Source organism: Sarcophilus harrisii, chromosome 5 (genome assembly GCF_902635505.1).
Source record: "Sarcophilus harrisii chromosome 5, mSarHar1.11, whole genome shotgun sequence".
NCBI lineage: Eukaryota > Metazoa > Chordata > Mammalia > Dasyuromorphia > Dasyuridae > Sarcophilus > Sarcophilus harrisii.
Window position 1 is genome coordinate 252,437,923 of NC_045430.1, and position 15,336 is coordinate 252,453,258.

The window sequence follows — 15,336 nt, forward strand, 5'->3', positions numbered from 1 at the left end:
AGCATTCGAGCTTTTGCAGAACAATTCTGGAAGAAAATTTCCATCTTGAAAGTCCACAGTTCAGCACTTAAGATACATTCCAGTTTATTTTCTATTATACATTAATACCTAAATCATTTTCCAGTTTATTTTCTATACTATCTTTGTGCTTTTAAACAATTCCCTCATGACCAAGGCGGTATGTTTAAGATTAGATTCATAACTATGAACATATTATGCTGCAATTTTCCTTCCCTCCCTCATATGCTCATAATGCCAAATTTAATTTCTTAGAATTTTCTTTTGAATTATGAAATACATTAGCTCTTGAAAATAATAGGCTAATAAAAGTAAACTTGGTGAACAAGGGGTACTTAGTCGAGACCTAAACATTATGATGAATTAGGCAATTATAGTTATCTGGATAAATTAGTTCCAAAACAGATTTAAATGTATAGGAAGGAGATAGATTGCTTTTTTTTTTTTTTTTTTTGCTTTATTTAGATCACTACCTTAATTCTTCCCCTTATTCTTTTTCTTTTACATTTTGTTGATGCATTTTGTTTATTTGACAAGCTTGTCAAATTTTTTTTTTAATACATGACCAAACTTATTTTGCTGTACAAAAAGAATCAGGCTCTGAAATATTGTACAATTAGCTTGTGAAGGAAATAAAAATGCAGGTGGGCATAAATATAGGGATTGGGAATTCAATGTAATGGTTTTTAGTCATCACCCAGAGTTCTTTCTCTGGGTGTAGCTGGTTCAGTTCATTACTGCTCCATTGGAAATGATTTGGTTGATCTCCTTGCTGAGGATGGCCAGGTCCAGCAGAACTGGCCATCATATAGTATTGTTGTTGAAGTATATAATGATCTCCTGGTCCTGCTCATTTCACTCAGCATCAGTTCATGTAAGTCTCTCCAGGCCTTTCTGAAATCATCCTGTTGGTCATTTCTTACAGAACAGTAATATTCCATAATATTCATATACCACAATTTATTCAGCCATTCTCCAACTGATGGGCATCCACTCAGTTTCCAGTTTCTAGCCACTACAAAAAGGGCTGCCACAAACATTCGTGCACATACAGGTCCCTTTCCCTTCTTTATAATCTCTTTGGGATATAATCCCAGTAGTAACACTGCTGGATCCAAGGGTATGCACAGTTTGATAACTTTTTGAGCATAGTTCCAAATTGCTCTCCAGAATGGTTGGATTCCTTCACAACTCCACCAACAATGCATCAATGTCCCAGTTTTCCCGCATCCCCTCCAACACTCATCATTATTTTTTCCTGTCATCTTAGCCAATCTGACAGGTGTGTAGTGGTATCTTAGAGTTGTCTTAATTTGCATTTCTCTGATTAATAATGACTTGGAACATCTTTTCATATGACTAGAAATAGTTTCAGTTTCTTTATCTGAGAATTGTCTGTTCATATCCTTTGAAGCTTGTCAATTTTCAATCACACCAATCCCAAATTTTTCCCTTGTAACAAATTTGAAACAAACATATAACGATACTGTTGTATGTCTGATAGCAAATGCAGAGAACATTGCAAGATATTGATGATAAAATACAATCATGTATCATCTTTACATGAATTTGAATTCTGATGTCATTTTGATTTATATTATTACAATAATTATTCTGATCTTCATATTTGCTCTGTAACAGTTCATATTAACCATTTTTATGGTACAATAATATTCTATTATATTCATATATCATAGTATATTCAGTCCCCAAATGAAGGGGAATCATTTTGATTTAAGGATTGTTTTTGCTGCCCCCCCCACAAATATTACCATGAATATTTTGGTACATATGGAGCCTTCCCCCCATCTTTGATCTCTTTGAGTTATATACTAATCGGTGGCAGGAATGAGTAATAGGGCTTTCTGTGGGCATATTTTATATTCTGTTACTTTACTGTTTTCATTAAGTTTTTCACTGAATCTTTGGGATTTTCTAAGTAAATTATGTTATGAGTAGATGCGGATAGTTCTATCTCTTTTGTGCCCTCTTATTCCTTTATTGTTTTGAATTCTTATTTAACTTTCCCAAGGGAAAAGGAGGAGGGGCTGATGATCCCCTTCTTTTTCCACCCTTTGTCCTCCCCTTGGGGAGAAGACTAATCCTTTCCCCTTCTCCTATGATCCCCTTTTTTGCTGTAGCCCACAAATACCTAAGACTCTGCCTGCATTGGAGGCATCTTTCTATTTAGTACAAGAAGTTCCCACATACATGTTCCTTTTTGTTTCCTGATATAATAAAAACAAGCTACTACTTGTGTGTCATAGAACTAAGGCTTTTGGTAAAATATAGCAATTCCCTGTGTCAATGAAACTATGGGTCTATTCCTTATCCTTACCACATTACATTGCTTTCCTAATGTTAAATCAGTATTGAATTCTAGACATAAATAAAATCTGGTCATAGATAATAACTACTGACACATTATGATAGCTTCTTTTCTAGTGTTTTGCTTAATTTTAAAATAATTATTTTATATTAATCTAATTTTCTCTGTTTTATTTCTTCCTAGTTTGGATACCAGAACCATATTTATCTCATAAAAGTACTTTGGTAAATTTTCATTCCATATTTTTACAAAAACTTTTTAAAGTGTTTTACAGACTTTATCTGTAAGTCTCCCCACACCAGAATTTCATCCATCCAATAAGTAATTCATTTGCTCGATTTTTTTTTTCTAAGACCCAGTTGTCGATATTCTCCATTTCTTCATTTGTTAATCTTGCTATCACACACACACACACACACACACACACACACACACACACACACCATTTCAATTAAGTTTTTAGGGTTTGGGACATATAATTAGATATTATAGTTTCTGATATTTTTAAAAATCTACTCTAAATTTATTGTGAAATTTCTTTTTTTCTTTAATTTTTCAGTTTGATCTCTAACCAAATAAATGGTTCTCTATTTTATTTGTTCTTATTTTTGGTATATTATTTATCATTTTTAAAATTTCTGCTTATCTTTTCTTTGTTTTTTTTTCATTTTTTAATAAGCAGTATGCTTTATTCATTGGTCTTCTGCTTCTTTCTTTTATTGCTCTGTGAACAATTTTTTTCTTGTGTGACACAATCTGGTGTAAATGGAATGTTAGATTCTGAACCTACATATATTATACATTAATACCTACTGTATTTTAAACTCTTGGATAAAAGAAAGTTAACATTTCAGAATAAACACAAAGATTTTGCTTCTTTATTATCTGATATACAAAGTTTTATTCACCAATAGACATTAATGAAAAGAAGCAGTGTGGATAATACTATAATGTCAAGCCAGAAGCAGGTCAAACCAGATTAAAATGTAATAGTGAATTATTTAAGAAAATAAATAAGAATATAATAAAGGTAATATTAATATGTGCTTTTCTAAGTCAACCAGCTGCCCCCAAGGCAATTTATATATGGTGTAGTGGCCCCAGTTCTATCCAACTTTGCTACTACTAGCCTAATGGGTAGAGATCTGGAAGATCTAAGATTTAGTGCTCTATTCACAGTGTGATCTTAGGCATGTCATATAACTCCTCAATACTGAGGTAACTCTCTCAATTGAAGAGAGGGTGTTAGCTTTTACAAGTAAAGGATAGTTCCTCAACTGGAATTTTTTTTTTTTTTACACCAACAAAAATCACAAGTCCTACTTCCTGTCTTTATTCATGAAATAATTTCCATTTAAATAAGACCTATTGGCATATATCAGTTACCAGAAGACTAGTAATATTATTGGTAGAATGGATTTCTGTCAGCCTATGTAAAGCCTGAATAAATAACCTAAATATTCAACTTCCTTTCCTACTCCCATCTTTTTCTCTCTACAGATCTTGGGTCACATACAGAAGTTTCAAAGTGAAGAGGGCTTTTCGAAGGGCAAGAGTAAAGGGTCTAGCAGTTGAATATGTTTTTCTTAACTTTTTTAAAAAGAGAATTCTCCCTTTTAACTTACCTTATTTGGAGTGGACAAATTATCCCATAAAATATCATAAAGAACAAGTAAAACATACCAGTAAGAGCTCCAGCCTTCAAAGACCATTAAAAAAAATGGAAATATGCCCACATGATCATAATGCTGTCATCAGGCAAAAATTCTAACAAAGGAATAGCAATACCGGGTCTGGTTTTAATCTTCTATACTTTCAAGATGAGCTTTTCTTTGTAAAGACTTTTCCATCGCAAATTCAAAGTTCAATGGTGAAATTCAAAAAAGATGAGGAATAAAATGCCAATATTTGAAAAGAAAACCCATTTCTCAGGGATATAGCAATGATAACTGGATTAAAAAAAAAAAAAAAAAAAAAAAAAAAAAAAGATCTTTACAAACCCAAAAGCTTGCAATGAAAGGGGGAAGGATGTTAAAAGCTTTTGCTGAATAATTCCTTTTCATTGATCCTTGAGCAATAGTTATGGAATTTTAGGGCCTGAAGGGACGTTTGTGATTATAGGATCAAGAATTGTAAAATACATTTAAAATAACCTGTGTCAACCCCTTTATTTTAGATAAAGATACTGAAGTATAGGGAGGTTTGCCTTGTCCAAGAACTCATATGCACTAAGTGGCAAAGTTAAGACTGAAATCAGGACCTCTGATCCTAGATACTACTCAACTTCAAATGTTTTTTTAAACAAATGGGGAAACTGGGATCCAGAGACTTCAAATCGCTTGCCCAAAAGTTCCTGATTTCCAGTCCAAGGCATTTTCCCATGCAACATGCTGACTTTCAAGTTTTATCAAACTTTTATATTTTCTGGCAGTCTTGTAGTTTTGGAACTTCAAGATACCCCCACATACTTAACAGTATAATTCTATCATAACTAGTTATAATAAATCACTGCACTTAGACAAAAATCAAAACATCCAGCCCTTTTTTATTAAGTGAGACTTGAGGTTATCTGGATAAGGGCTGGCTAGAGTTGATCCTCATATCACCAAGAAACAAAGTAATCTGCTGAACAAAATAACAAACTACATTATTGTAATATTATTTCAATTCAATTGCAGCATTTATTGAGCACCTATTACATACAAGGATTATATGATGACTCGTTGAAGCACGGAGGTGATTTGGAGTGTGAACACTTTCAGGTGCTATCAGGCTCTAAGTAATGACTAACGATTCAGTCAATCAATAAATATTTATTATGAGTATTTATAAGTATTTATTAAATATTTATTATGAGTCATGTGCTTGGGATATAAAGACTAAGTAAAACTAAACAGTTCCTAGGGAGCTTTATAGGGAAGAAGGCATGTGCCCATGTAAATGAATATATGTAAAATAAATACAAGAATTTGAAGGGAAGACTTTGGCACCTGGAGAAGAACAGGAAAGGGGTAGCCTATGCAAGGCACAGTGTGTGAGGAAGAACAAGAATAGCAGTTTGGACTAAAATTAATAAGTATGTATACATAGGCACCTACCATGCCAGGTTCTGTGGTAGAAATAAAATGGTACAATGAATGAAACTCCTATTCATAAGGAACTTACTTTCTAATGGGGGGTGTAGAATAAAGTATTTACAGGAAAAACCTAAAATTACTAAATATAAAGTAGTAAAAAGGAGTTTGAGAGAGAGAGAGAGAGAGAGAGAGAACACTAGCAGTTAGAAACATCAAGAAAAACTTCATGTAGTAGGTGATGCACGAGTTAGGCTCTGAAGGAAGGGAAGGATTCGATGACGTCGAGGCGATGAGGGAATACTTTATATTCTGTTCAACAGCCAAGATAACAGAGATGGGGATCTGGGAGGGGAGACTAGTTTGACCAAATCATAGAGTGTATGAAGGGTCATGGGGCTAGAATGTTAGATTGGAGTCATGTTTTAGAGTGCTTTACATGCTAAGCAAAGGTGTGTATTTTTTATTTGAGAAGCAATAGGGAACCACCGGAATTTACCGAGGGTCAGATTTGTACTTCAGGCAGTAATGGGAGAAATTAGTTGGAGTGGGAAGATGCTTGAGGCAATGAAACCAGTGAGGAAATCACTGCTGTAACTAAGACTAAGAGGTGTTATGAGCCTGAACCAAGATGATGGCCACTATGAATAGAGAGAAGAGATGGGATTTGAGAGATGTAGTATTAGAAATGGCAAGATTTGGCAACTGATTTTATACATATACATATATATATATATATACACATATACACACATACATATACACACATATTTGTATGAATAGATGTGTATAAATAATTTTATTTTAATACAAACATTATACACATATTATTATAATAATGAGATTTTAAAAAGATCTTATCTTTTCAAAATGTCCATTCACAGACCATCTATTTTGTTTTTTTTTTCCTTTAGCCATAGTAAGATGGTGTGTTACTGTATATTTTAAAAAATTCATTTTGGATCAAAGGCAGCTGTCCCTCAAGAGTAGTTATCTGGCCAAAACACTCATCCTTAAGCAGAATGACCTCCTACCCTGAAGTGTGGAGATCTACTTCAGATGTCTAGAAAAGAACCTTCTTAGGTATATCTATCTCTCTCTAAAAAGTGTACATCAGCCTTAGTTATTCTTTAACTGAGTGGACTTTTTTTTTTGAACCCAGAATATCTTTAGTATTTTAGTATTTAGTAGTAAACCCAGGGCATTTCAGTGGAGTAAAATAAGGCAGAAATTCAATGAAAAGGATCTGCTGGAACAAATGTGAACTCCCCTCTCCCCTTTCTGCATCAAGAGGCAGTTTCTTATGGCTTTTAATTTCTCATTAAACAATTTCATTTTGCTTGCTAGGGTTTGCAGACTCCCTGTACTTACATCCTATAACCAACTCTAGAATAATGCTTGATCAATATCTTTGGACCTTGATGGAATCCCCCTTCTTAAAGAACTTTTCTTTTTCCCCTTATCCCATAGCTACCACCTAGGGCATTCTACAACTTCTCTACTATCTTGTGGAAAGACTACCTTGAAATCTTGACTGTATAAAACAGATCAGAAATTCAAATTGAAGGAAAGATGTCAGTAAGTTTTTACTCTTTTCAGCTTTAAAACTGTTGTGTTGTCTACCTGAATTCCCTATCCAGTATAAGCAGTGGCTGTTAATCTAGAATTTTGGTGGTAAAAGGGGAAGAAAGCTTTGCCATTAATCCAGAGATATTTCAGGGTCTGCTATGTCTGTATATCTGTCCTGGAGGATGGATGCCCCACCTAGTAGACAGAGCACTTCACTGGTCCACAGAGACGTTCTTTGGTGGGTTTTTTCCCTTTAGGCAATTGGGAATAAGTGATTTATCATACAGCCAGGAAGTGTTAAGTATCTAAGGTCACATTTGAACTCAGGTCCTCCTGACTTCAGGGCTGAAGCTCTATTCACTGTGCCACCTAGCTGCCTCTCTCTATCATTGGTGTTTTTTTGTTTTTGTTTTTTAAGTTTGAGCCTTTCCTTGTCTATCTTTATTAAGCATCTACTTTTTATAAGGCATGCAAAGACAAAATAAAAAGTTCCTTCCCTACATTAAAAGAGGTGGGAAGAGAGGGCCTCATATACATGGTGCAGTGAATAGAGGATTGGCTATGGAGTTAGAGGTTCCAAGTTCAGATCTGGCCTTGGACTCTTGACATTATATGATCCCTTGATAGGAAATCAAGGTAGATTACAACAGCTTATATTTAAAGGTGAAAAGGGTAAAAACCCACTAACAACTTTCCTTCAGTCTGAATTTCTAGTCTGTTTTGTACGTCAAAGTTTCAAGGCAGTCCTTCCACAAAACAGCAGTGAAATAGGATGGCCCAGATGGTAGCTGCTGGATAAGGGAAAAGAAAAGTTCCTTAATAAGGGGCTGATCCTAGTCACTTAACCCTGACTGCCTCACAAAAAAATTACCCATTACATAAAATATACATACACATGCATATATACATACAGGACAGATATATGCACATGTGTGCAATACATTCACAATGTGCTGCACACTATGAACATATATACTATACATATTCTCACATATACATACATATCTTCATATATATGGGGTGAGTGAAAGTGAAGCATCAATTGAATTGCTGAAATTATATATGTGAAACATTGGAAAGATGATATCTTTGACAGCAATAAAAGTGGGAAAGAGTTTTTTGGGAGCAAGATAAAGAAATCTGTGCTGAACATTATGTGCAATAGGGAGCAATTTGTAATAAGGCTAGAAATTTGGTTGATGTCAAGTGGAATAGGGGCTTAAATGCCAAATGGAGTTAGTTATATTTCATCACAAAGGAAATCGAGTTACTAAAATATATCAAGTTGGTAAAACAAAGTTCTGACCATGTCACTCCCCAATGTTACTGGCAGGGGGGTTGGGGAAGGGAGAGAAGAAAACTAATTAAGAGGTTATTACAATAGCCAAGGCAAAAGATGAGGGCCTGAACAAGGATCAGGGTCATGTAGATACAGAGAAGGGGACAGATGTGAGAGATATTGTAATGGATAAAACTTGCCAAACATGTGGCTGCATGGAGCAGGGGAGGGTGTCAAGGATGACATCAAGATTATGAATCTGAATAACCAGGAAGATGTCTCTAAGAGGGGAGGGATTGGGGTAATGGATGACATGAAGGAGTTATGTTTTTGACATGTTGAGATCAAGAAGCTTACGGGATGTCCCCCTGGAGATGTAGGTAATAGCATCCATAGTTTAGTGTTAAGAGCTAAAAGAGACAGTCATGTCATGAAAGCCCAGAGGGGAAAGAGTAATCTGAGGAAAAGGCAGTCAATAATTTAAAATGCAGCAAACTCTTGGAGAAGAAATAGGACCACTTGGTCATTTAGAGATTTCTGTTGACTTTGGAGAGAAGAGAGTCATTATATAAAAAAATCAAAGCCAGATTTTGGAAGGGTTCAAAAGTGTGAAAAAGATAGTAAACTTTTCTAGAATCTTGGTTATAAAAGGGAAGAAAACTAAAGGATGATGGACCAAGGACAGAGCAGGTTCTCCTAAGAGTCTTTTCATCATTATTATTATTTTTTAAAAGTATAGACTATATCTTGATGCATTCCTAAGTAGCAGAGAATATGTTAGTACAAGGGGGACAATCAGAGAGACAGAAATCAATCATGAAAGCAATCTGTTATGAGAAGATAGGATCAAGGGGAAAGAGAGAAAAGTTAGCCCTGACAAGGGAAAGGGCTATCTTTCATTCAGAATAATTAACTACATGTCTGTCATCTAAAAACAGGGAAGGTAAATGAAGAGAGGCAACACCAGTAACACAGGAAACTTTTTTCCCACAGAATTTCTTCAAGATCAAATCATGAAATCATGTATCCTTAAAGCAAGTATAAAACATGGTATTGATTCCAAATATTTCTTTTCTGAGGGTCCTATTTTACAATATTTTATTAGTTTATATATAGTATGGGAGATTTCTCTCTCAATTAACCAGTTTGCCTCAGTTTCCCCCAACAATAAAATAGGCATGATAATCATAGCACATACTTCCTGGGATTTTTTGTGAGGATCAAATAAGATAATATTTTAAAACAGGGTGCCAGGCACATAGTAGGTATTACTAAAATGCTAACTATTACTACTATTATTAATGCCATCTACTCTGATGCTCTGCTTATTAGTTGAAATGTGATAAGAATTTTCAGGGATGCAGTATTGTTAGTTTAATTGTGTCAGTTATAAATGAGTCTTCACAATCCTGTGGACCATAATATCCATGAGATTTCCAAAGATATTTTCTTCTCTGATGGATTAAAACAAAGAGAGGTGAAATGACTTGCCCAATGTCACACAACTATCCAGTGTTTGAGGCCATATTTAAAAATCAGATCCGACGCTAAACTCAGTGCTCTATTCACTGAGTCAAAATGCTTCAGTAAGGTGTTATCCTATATAAAAAAAAAATTCCATAAAATTGCACCCTGGGACTAGATGAAAGAGGAAGTGATGAGCATTTATTAAGCACCTACTATATGTCAGGCACTGTGCTATCACTTTAAAAATATTTCATTTGATCTTCACAACAACCCTGGGATGAAAGTGCTTTTATTATTCCCATTTTACACCTGAGGAAACTGAGGCAGAGCTGAAATGACTTGTCCAAAGTCAGGCAGTTAGTTCGTATCTGAGGCTTCATTAGAACTCGGGCCTTCCTGACTCCAGGTTCAGTGCTCTATGTAGTATACTATACAGTATTCCTTGATGCCTCTAAGGTCCCTTTGAACCTTGAAACCACAATTCCTTGGCACTTGTACTCTACCAATGGTAGCCCTTTGCCCCCAGCTGTGACTGCACAGCCCAACCATCTAAAATAACCCACTGGAGCATCAAGGGATTGATTCTTTCAGAGTGGGAATAGGGGCAGCAGCATCTTAGCCTATTTTGATAAGTATCCATGAACATGATGAAAGCTGAAGTTTTCACCTCCTGAGTTACAGGTGTCTATTCCATGGCCCATCAGCCTACTAAAATGCAAACAGAAACTCCCTCCAGATACCAAGAAACAGAGGCTCTTAGTCACCAAGGAGAAGAAATTCCATTCCTGCTTACGACAGCATGATCGCCATTTGTTTTTTAAATATTCCAAATATTCACACATTTCAGCAATTTATGTCAGCCTCGTCCTCCATTATTCTCCATCAATGAGATTCTATTCTATTTAATGAAATAGGATCTTATACGATTGACTTGCATTTGCAACTTTAGCAACAACCTGCCCCTTCCTCTTCAAAGGAAGCATTACAAAAGAAATTTCTAAAAAAAAAAAATCTACTGGGAGTTTCCACCTTTACATGCAACACAGCCAGAGATTTAAGGGGTGTCATTTTCAAGACTCACCACGGAGTCAAAAGGATGCGAGGGAGTGTCTTTCCTATTCTTCTATCATGTTCTAATTATTGTGGAAAGAAAAGGGTCAGGGAAGGAAATTCCAAATTTCCCCTTTATAAGCAACAATTAAATCGTTAATTTAAGACCTCAAGACTTCTATTCAAACATTAATTAAATACACCTGCTAAAAGAAAAATTGCTTGAAATCGCTCATATCCCATATGAAATTGTTATCAAAGTGTACAAATAGTACATTGGCTGGGCAACTGGAAGCAAGCTACTGTAACAGTAGTAGTCCATTCAAACTGAACACTGCATGAAGACTTTGGGGATATCTTATATTTCAACATATTCTCCTAAGAATGCTTGAGAAGACTCCACCGAGTACCTAACACAAACATAAGATAGCTAAAAATCCTTAAATTTTCTTTTAAATCCATTTTGCTTTCCTGCTTGCCACAGAGAAGCATCTTTATTATTTTTATTATCTTCAGACAAATGCTATCCCAGCATTTAAGCTTTTTGTGTTATGGACCCATGGGCCCTCTGGTGAAGTCTTCTCAGAAAGCTTTTAAATACACAAAAGACAAGAAACAAGACTATAAAGGAAACCAATTATATTGAAATAGTTAAAAAAAAAAAACAAAAACCAAAACTTTTTCTGTTAAGTTCACAGATCCTATGTTAAGAACCCTGAATACCTTTTCCCTCTATAACAGTCTTTCAAATGAAAGTTTGGAGCAAAGTTTCTCCCAATGCAAACACAGTTATTTTTCCAAACACACCTGAATGACCAGACTGTCCTCAGAGTCACCATGGTTTAACTCTCCTCCCTCTCATCTGGAACAAATCTAACCTTAAGTTTGATGTCACACTCCCAGAGTCCGTTGCAGCAATATCCCCAGCAAGACTTAGCACTAGCTAGGAAAGAAACTATTTTCTCTCTCTCCTAATCTTAAGAATCCAGAAACCAACAGCTCAGCAAAAAGAAACTCTTGCTGCTAGCATGTCAAAGAGTAGAGGGGGAGAAAAGCAAAGCCCCAAGATTGGGGAAGCATCCAGCATCGTTGATGTACAGGAGAAGAGATAACAGGGAGGGGTCAAAGTCAAGGAAGCCGGAAAGCTACTGGGAAAGGTAGGTTCTGAAAGGTGTCAAACATACACAAAGCCTGCAACACTCCAGAGTGCTGCCCAAACCAGATTAAAATATAATTTAGGAAATATTTAACAAACGAAGTACAAATTCAAGAGAATATAGATAATATTACTATGTAGGGATAATATGGGGATCCTCTGATACTATTTAGCAGCCCCATTGCTATATAAGGTTGATAGGACTGACCTCACTTCTTAATCAATTAGCATAATTAGGCATCCTACTCTAGTTGCTGGGATAGAAAAACAAAAGAAAATAAAACGAGATGAGATGGTGAAGTCACAGGGAAAATCTAGGTCAAACTTTTGTATTCAATAAGCATTAATTAAACACCTACTAGATGTAGGACATTTTACAAGGTGCTGGGGATACAAAAATATAAGCAAACAAAACCCACTCCTGCTTTTAAGGAGATTATATTCTCTTGGGGGAAAATAGAAAATATATACAAATTATAGCCCACTAGTTAGAGGGTAGGGATCCCCATTTCTTACACCTACTGTCAGGTCCTTCACTTTTCCGTGTTCTAGGACTCTAACACAGAACAGGTGCCAACCTGCCCTGGTAGAGAGAATTCCCTCAGAGGGAGTTCTTATGCCAATGAAATCACAGGTCCAGCCCCCAAGTAAATAAATAAATCACAGGCAAACAAATGAAGTCATTTCCTGCTCTAAAGCGAAGATGCTAAGGTTACCTTAATGAGTTTAGTTGCCAAGTAGCTCTGCCCAAGCATAGGACGCGCCTCCTTCCCCGGGTCTGTCATGCTCAGCTGGCATTCCGAGGCCAGGAGGGAAATGGCTTCCCTGCCACTTGCCACTTGCCACCTGTAACTTAGGCTCCCCCCTTTCCCCTTTCCGCTTCTGTCCCAGATCTGGCTTTCGGACTTAGCCCCACCCAGCTACCTTTTTCTTGGAGTCTCCCACTCGGGGCTGTCTTTTGCCCGCCAGCCGGTTCCAGGGCGCGGGGGAACTGCTTGCGCCCCCTCGGGATGCGGGGCCGTGCAAGACTATGTTGGGTGCGCGGGCCGGCGGCACGAGCCTGGCTCTGCCGGCCGGGCCGGGAGCGCGGGGGCCCGAGGGCTGGGAGCGCGGGGGACCGGGGGCGCGGACTGCGGGCTCTCCAGCCTGTAAGTGCCGCGCGCTGCGCTCCCCGGTCTCCCCCGACCCCGCGCGCTATAAAGCGCCCTCTCCCGCCCCGCCCCGCTGCTGGCTCACCCTGGAGCCAGAACTGCGCGTGGAGCGCAGCCAGAGGTGCAGGGGCGGTGGAAGCCCTAGGGCTGTAATCACCCCACCCGGCCCCCGCAGCTGGAGCCTCCACACAGAGGCGGGGAACCGGGCCCAAGCTCTCTCGGGCGCCCAGCGGCTCCGGCCGCGCTTCCAGGGAACTGAGATCTCCGAGACGCACCATCCTGTGCACATACTTTTAATTTTTGCGATTGTCTTTCCCGATTTTTCCTATTCTTTTCTCTTTTTTTAAATTGGGTTGGCATTGTTTTTAATTGGCAGGTGCCGCTCCTTTCCCGAATTTAGCAGGCTACAGGCCCACATAAAGTTTGGCGGAAAAGCTGTCCCCCTTGCGTCCCATGGGCGCCTCGAGGAGGACGGTTGTGTGGGATGGCCCAGGCCCCCGTTGTTCCACTGAATGCAACTCTGGGCATAAGCGGTGCAAGTCGGGGATGGGACGGTATGAGAGGAGGCTCCGCTCCCACCTATTACAGACCCTGCCGGGGTCGGTGCTGCTCGGAGTCCTCAGGAGATAGACCCAGTATTTGGAGGGAAGCAGAGAAGGTGCAAGCAGACGTGCTATTAGAAGCAGACGGGGACTCAGTCAAGAGGACAGCCCCTGCTCAGCTCTTTGCTGGCTGTGTGGTCTTCCATAACTCATTGTGCTTCTATGGGCCTCAGTTTCCCCATCTGTACATAAGAAGGTTGGACTAGATGAGCTCTAAGTTACCATCACAGAACGTCTGAAAGATTGGGGTATCCTCAGAAGTCACCTAATCCTGCCTGTATGGGAATAGTGAGTCCCTGGGAAACTCACTATTTGGCCATTTAGATCTGCTCCATAGACTTCTATGGAAGAGAATCTATTATTTTCATCTCTCCCTTCTACAACAGAGCCAGTCTGGGTCAACAGAAAGGGCATTAGCTCTGGGATCAGAGCACCCGAGTTCAAATTCTATCTCTAAAACTTAGTTCCTTTTTGACTTAGCTTCTCTGGACCTCAGTTTCCTCCTCTTTAAAGTAAGGAGATTGAACTAGGAAAACTCTGAAGGCTCTTTTCATCCTAGATCCTAGGTGGTCCTAATGATAACATTTTTGGTATGGATATGTACTCCTTTAACCTTTGCTAAAGACTATTACCGAAGGGAATCAATTGCTTCCAGGTTTGAGGTCCTGCAAAGATACTTGGGAAAATTTTTTTTTTCTGATCTCTTGCACTTAAATGGACTCTCAGCACCAAACTCAGAACCTTGTTTACTTGCTTCAGCCATTGGCTTCTGTGTAACTAACTGAGTTTCCCATTTCAGAGTTGGAATATTGAATCTGTTGCTTCTATTGTTAGTCATTCAGTGGAAAATCCATAAGCAAGAGATTTCCAAACCTGTATTTGGTTCAACATTCTTAAGTAATATAATTTAGAGCTCTGGCATCCTCATCCAAAGATCTTGGTGATGATAGATAAAATGACCAGCACTTTATCCACACGCTAGAAAATTACCTCACTGGAATTACTTGCCATTGATTTTAGAGTAGTTTCCCTGGCCAGTTCTACATCCCAGTGTTTCCCAGGTAAAAAGCTAATGTGGGTAGAAGAAGGGCAGTATGGGCAGGGAACAGAGAGTAGGTGAGAAAGATCTGAGTTGAAGTTCCATCTCTGACACATGCTACCCATTATGCCATAGAAAAATCATTTAACCTCTTAGAGCTCTATGTGACTCTCTAAGACTATAAAGTTTTTATATTTTTAAAATTAATTATTAGAAGCATTAATTTTCTCTTTCACTGCTCTAATTGAACAAAGAAAAGTAAAAATCCTCGCAGCAAATATGCATAATTCAGCAAAACAAATCCCCGCGATGGCTATTTCCAAAAATGTGTCTCACATCTTACATCTTAAGTCTATTAGCAACAGAGAAGCACACCCCTTTGCCTCCCCCTATGGATTTATTAAAGAGTCACAGTGGAACTAGCCAGATGCCTTCCAGCCTCATGTGATTTTTCCAAGAACTCATAGGAAATAGAATAGAGGTCCTGCAAAAGAATAACCCTATTATACCCTGGAAAGTCTCACCTCCTCTGTTCTTCTCTTCCTTATTCTTCTACTGAATTTCTGAATAGTAAATCCTACCGATTCCATCATCAATCAATC

General features: G+C 37.9%; 1 protein-coding gene across 1 annotated transcript in view; it reads right to left on the reverse strand.

Moving 5' to 3' along the window:
* Positions 1–13,216, reverse strand: part of COL6A6 (collagen type VI alpha 6 chain) — a 128,995-nt gene extending 115,779 nt beyond the window's left edge. The window contains exon 1 of the mRNA XM_023505163.2: positions 12,867–13,216. The gene's annotated coding sequence lies outside the window, so the exon portion shown is untranslated. The remainder of the gene's footprint in view (positions 1–12,866) is intronic.
* Between the last annotated feature and the right edge of the window lie 2,120 nt (positions 13,217–15,336).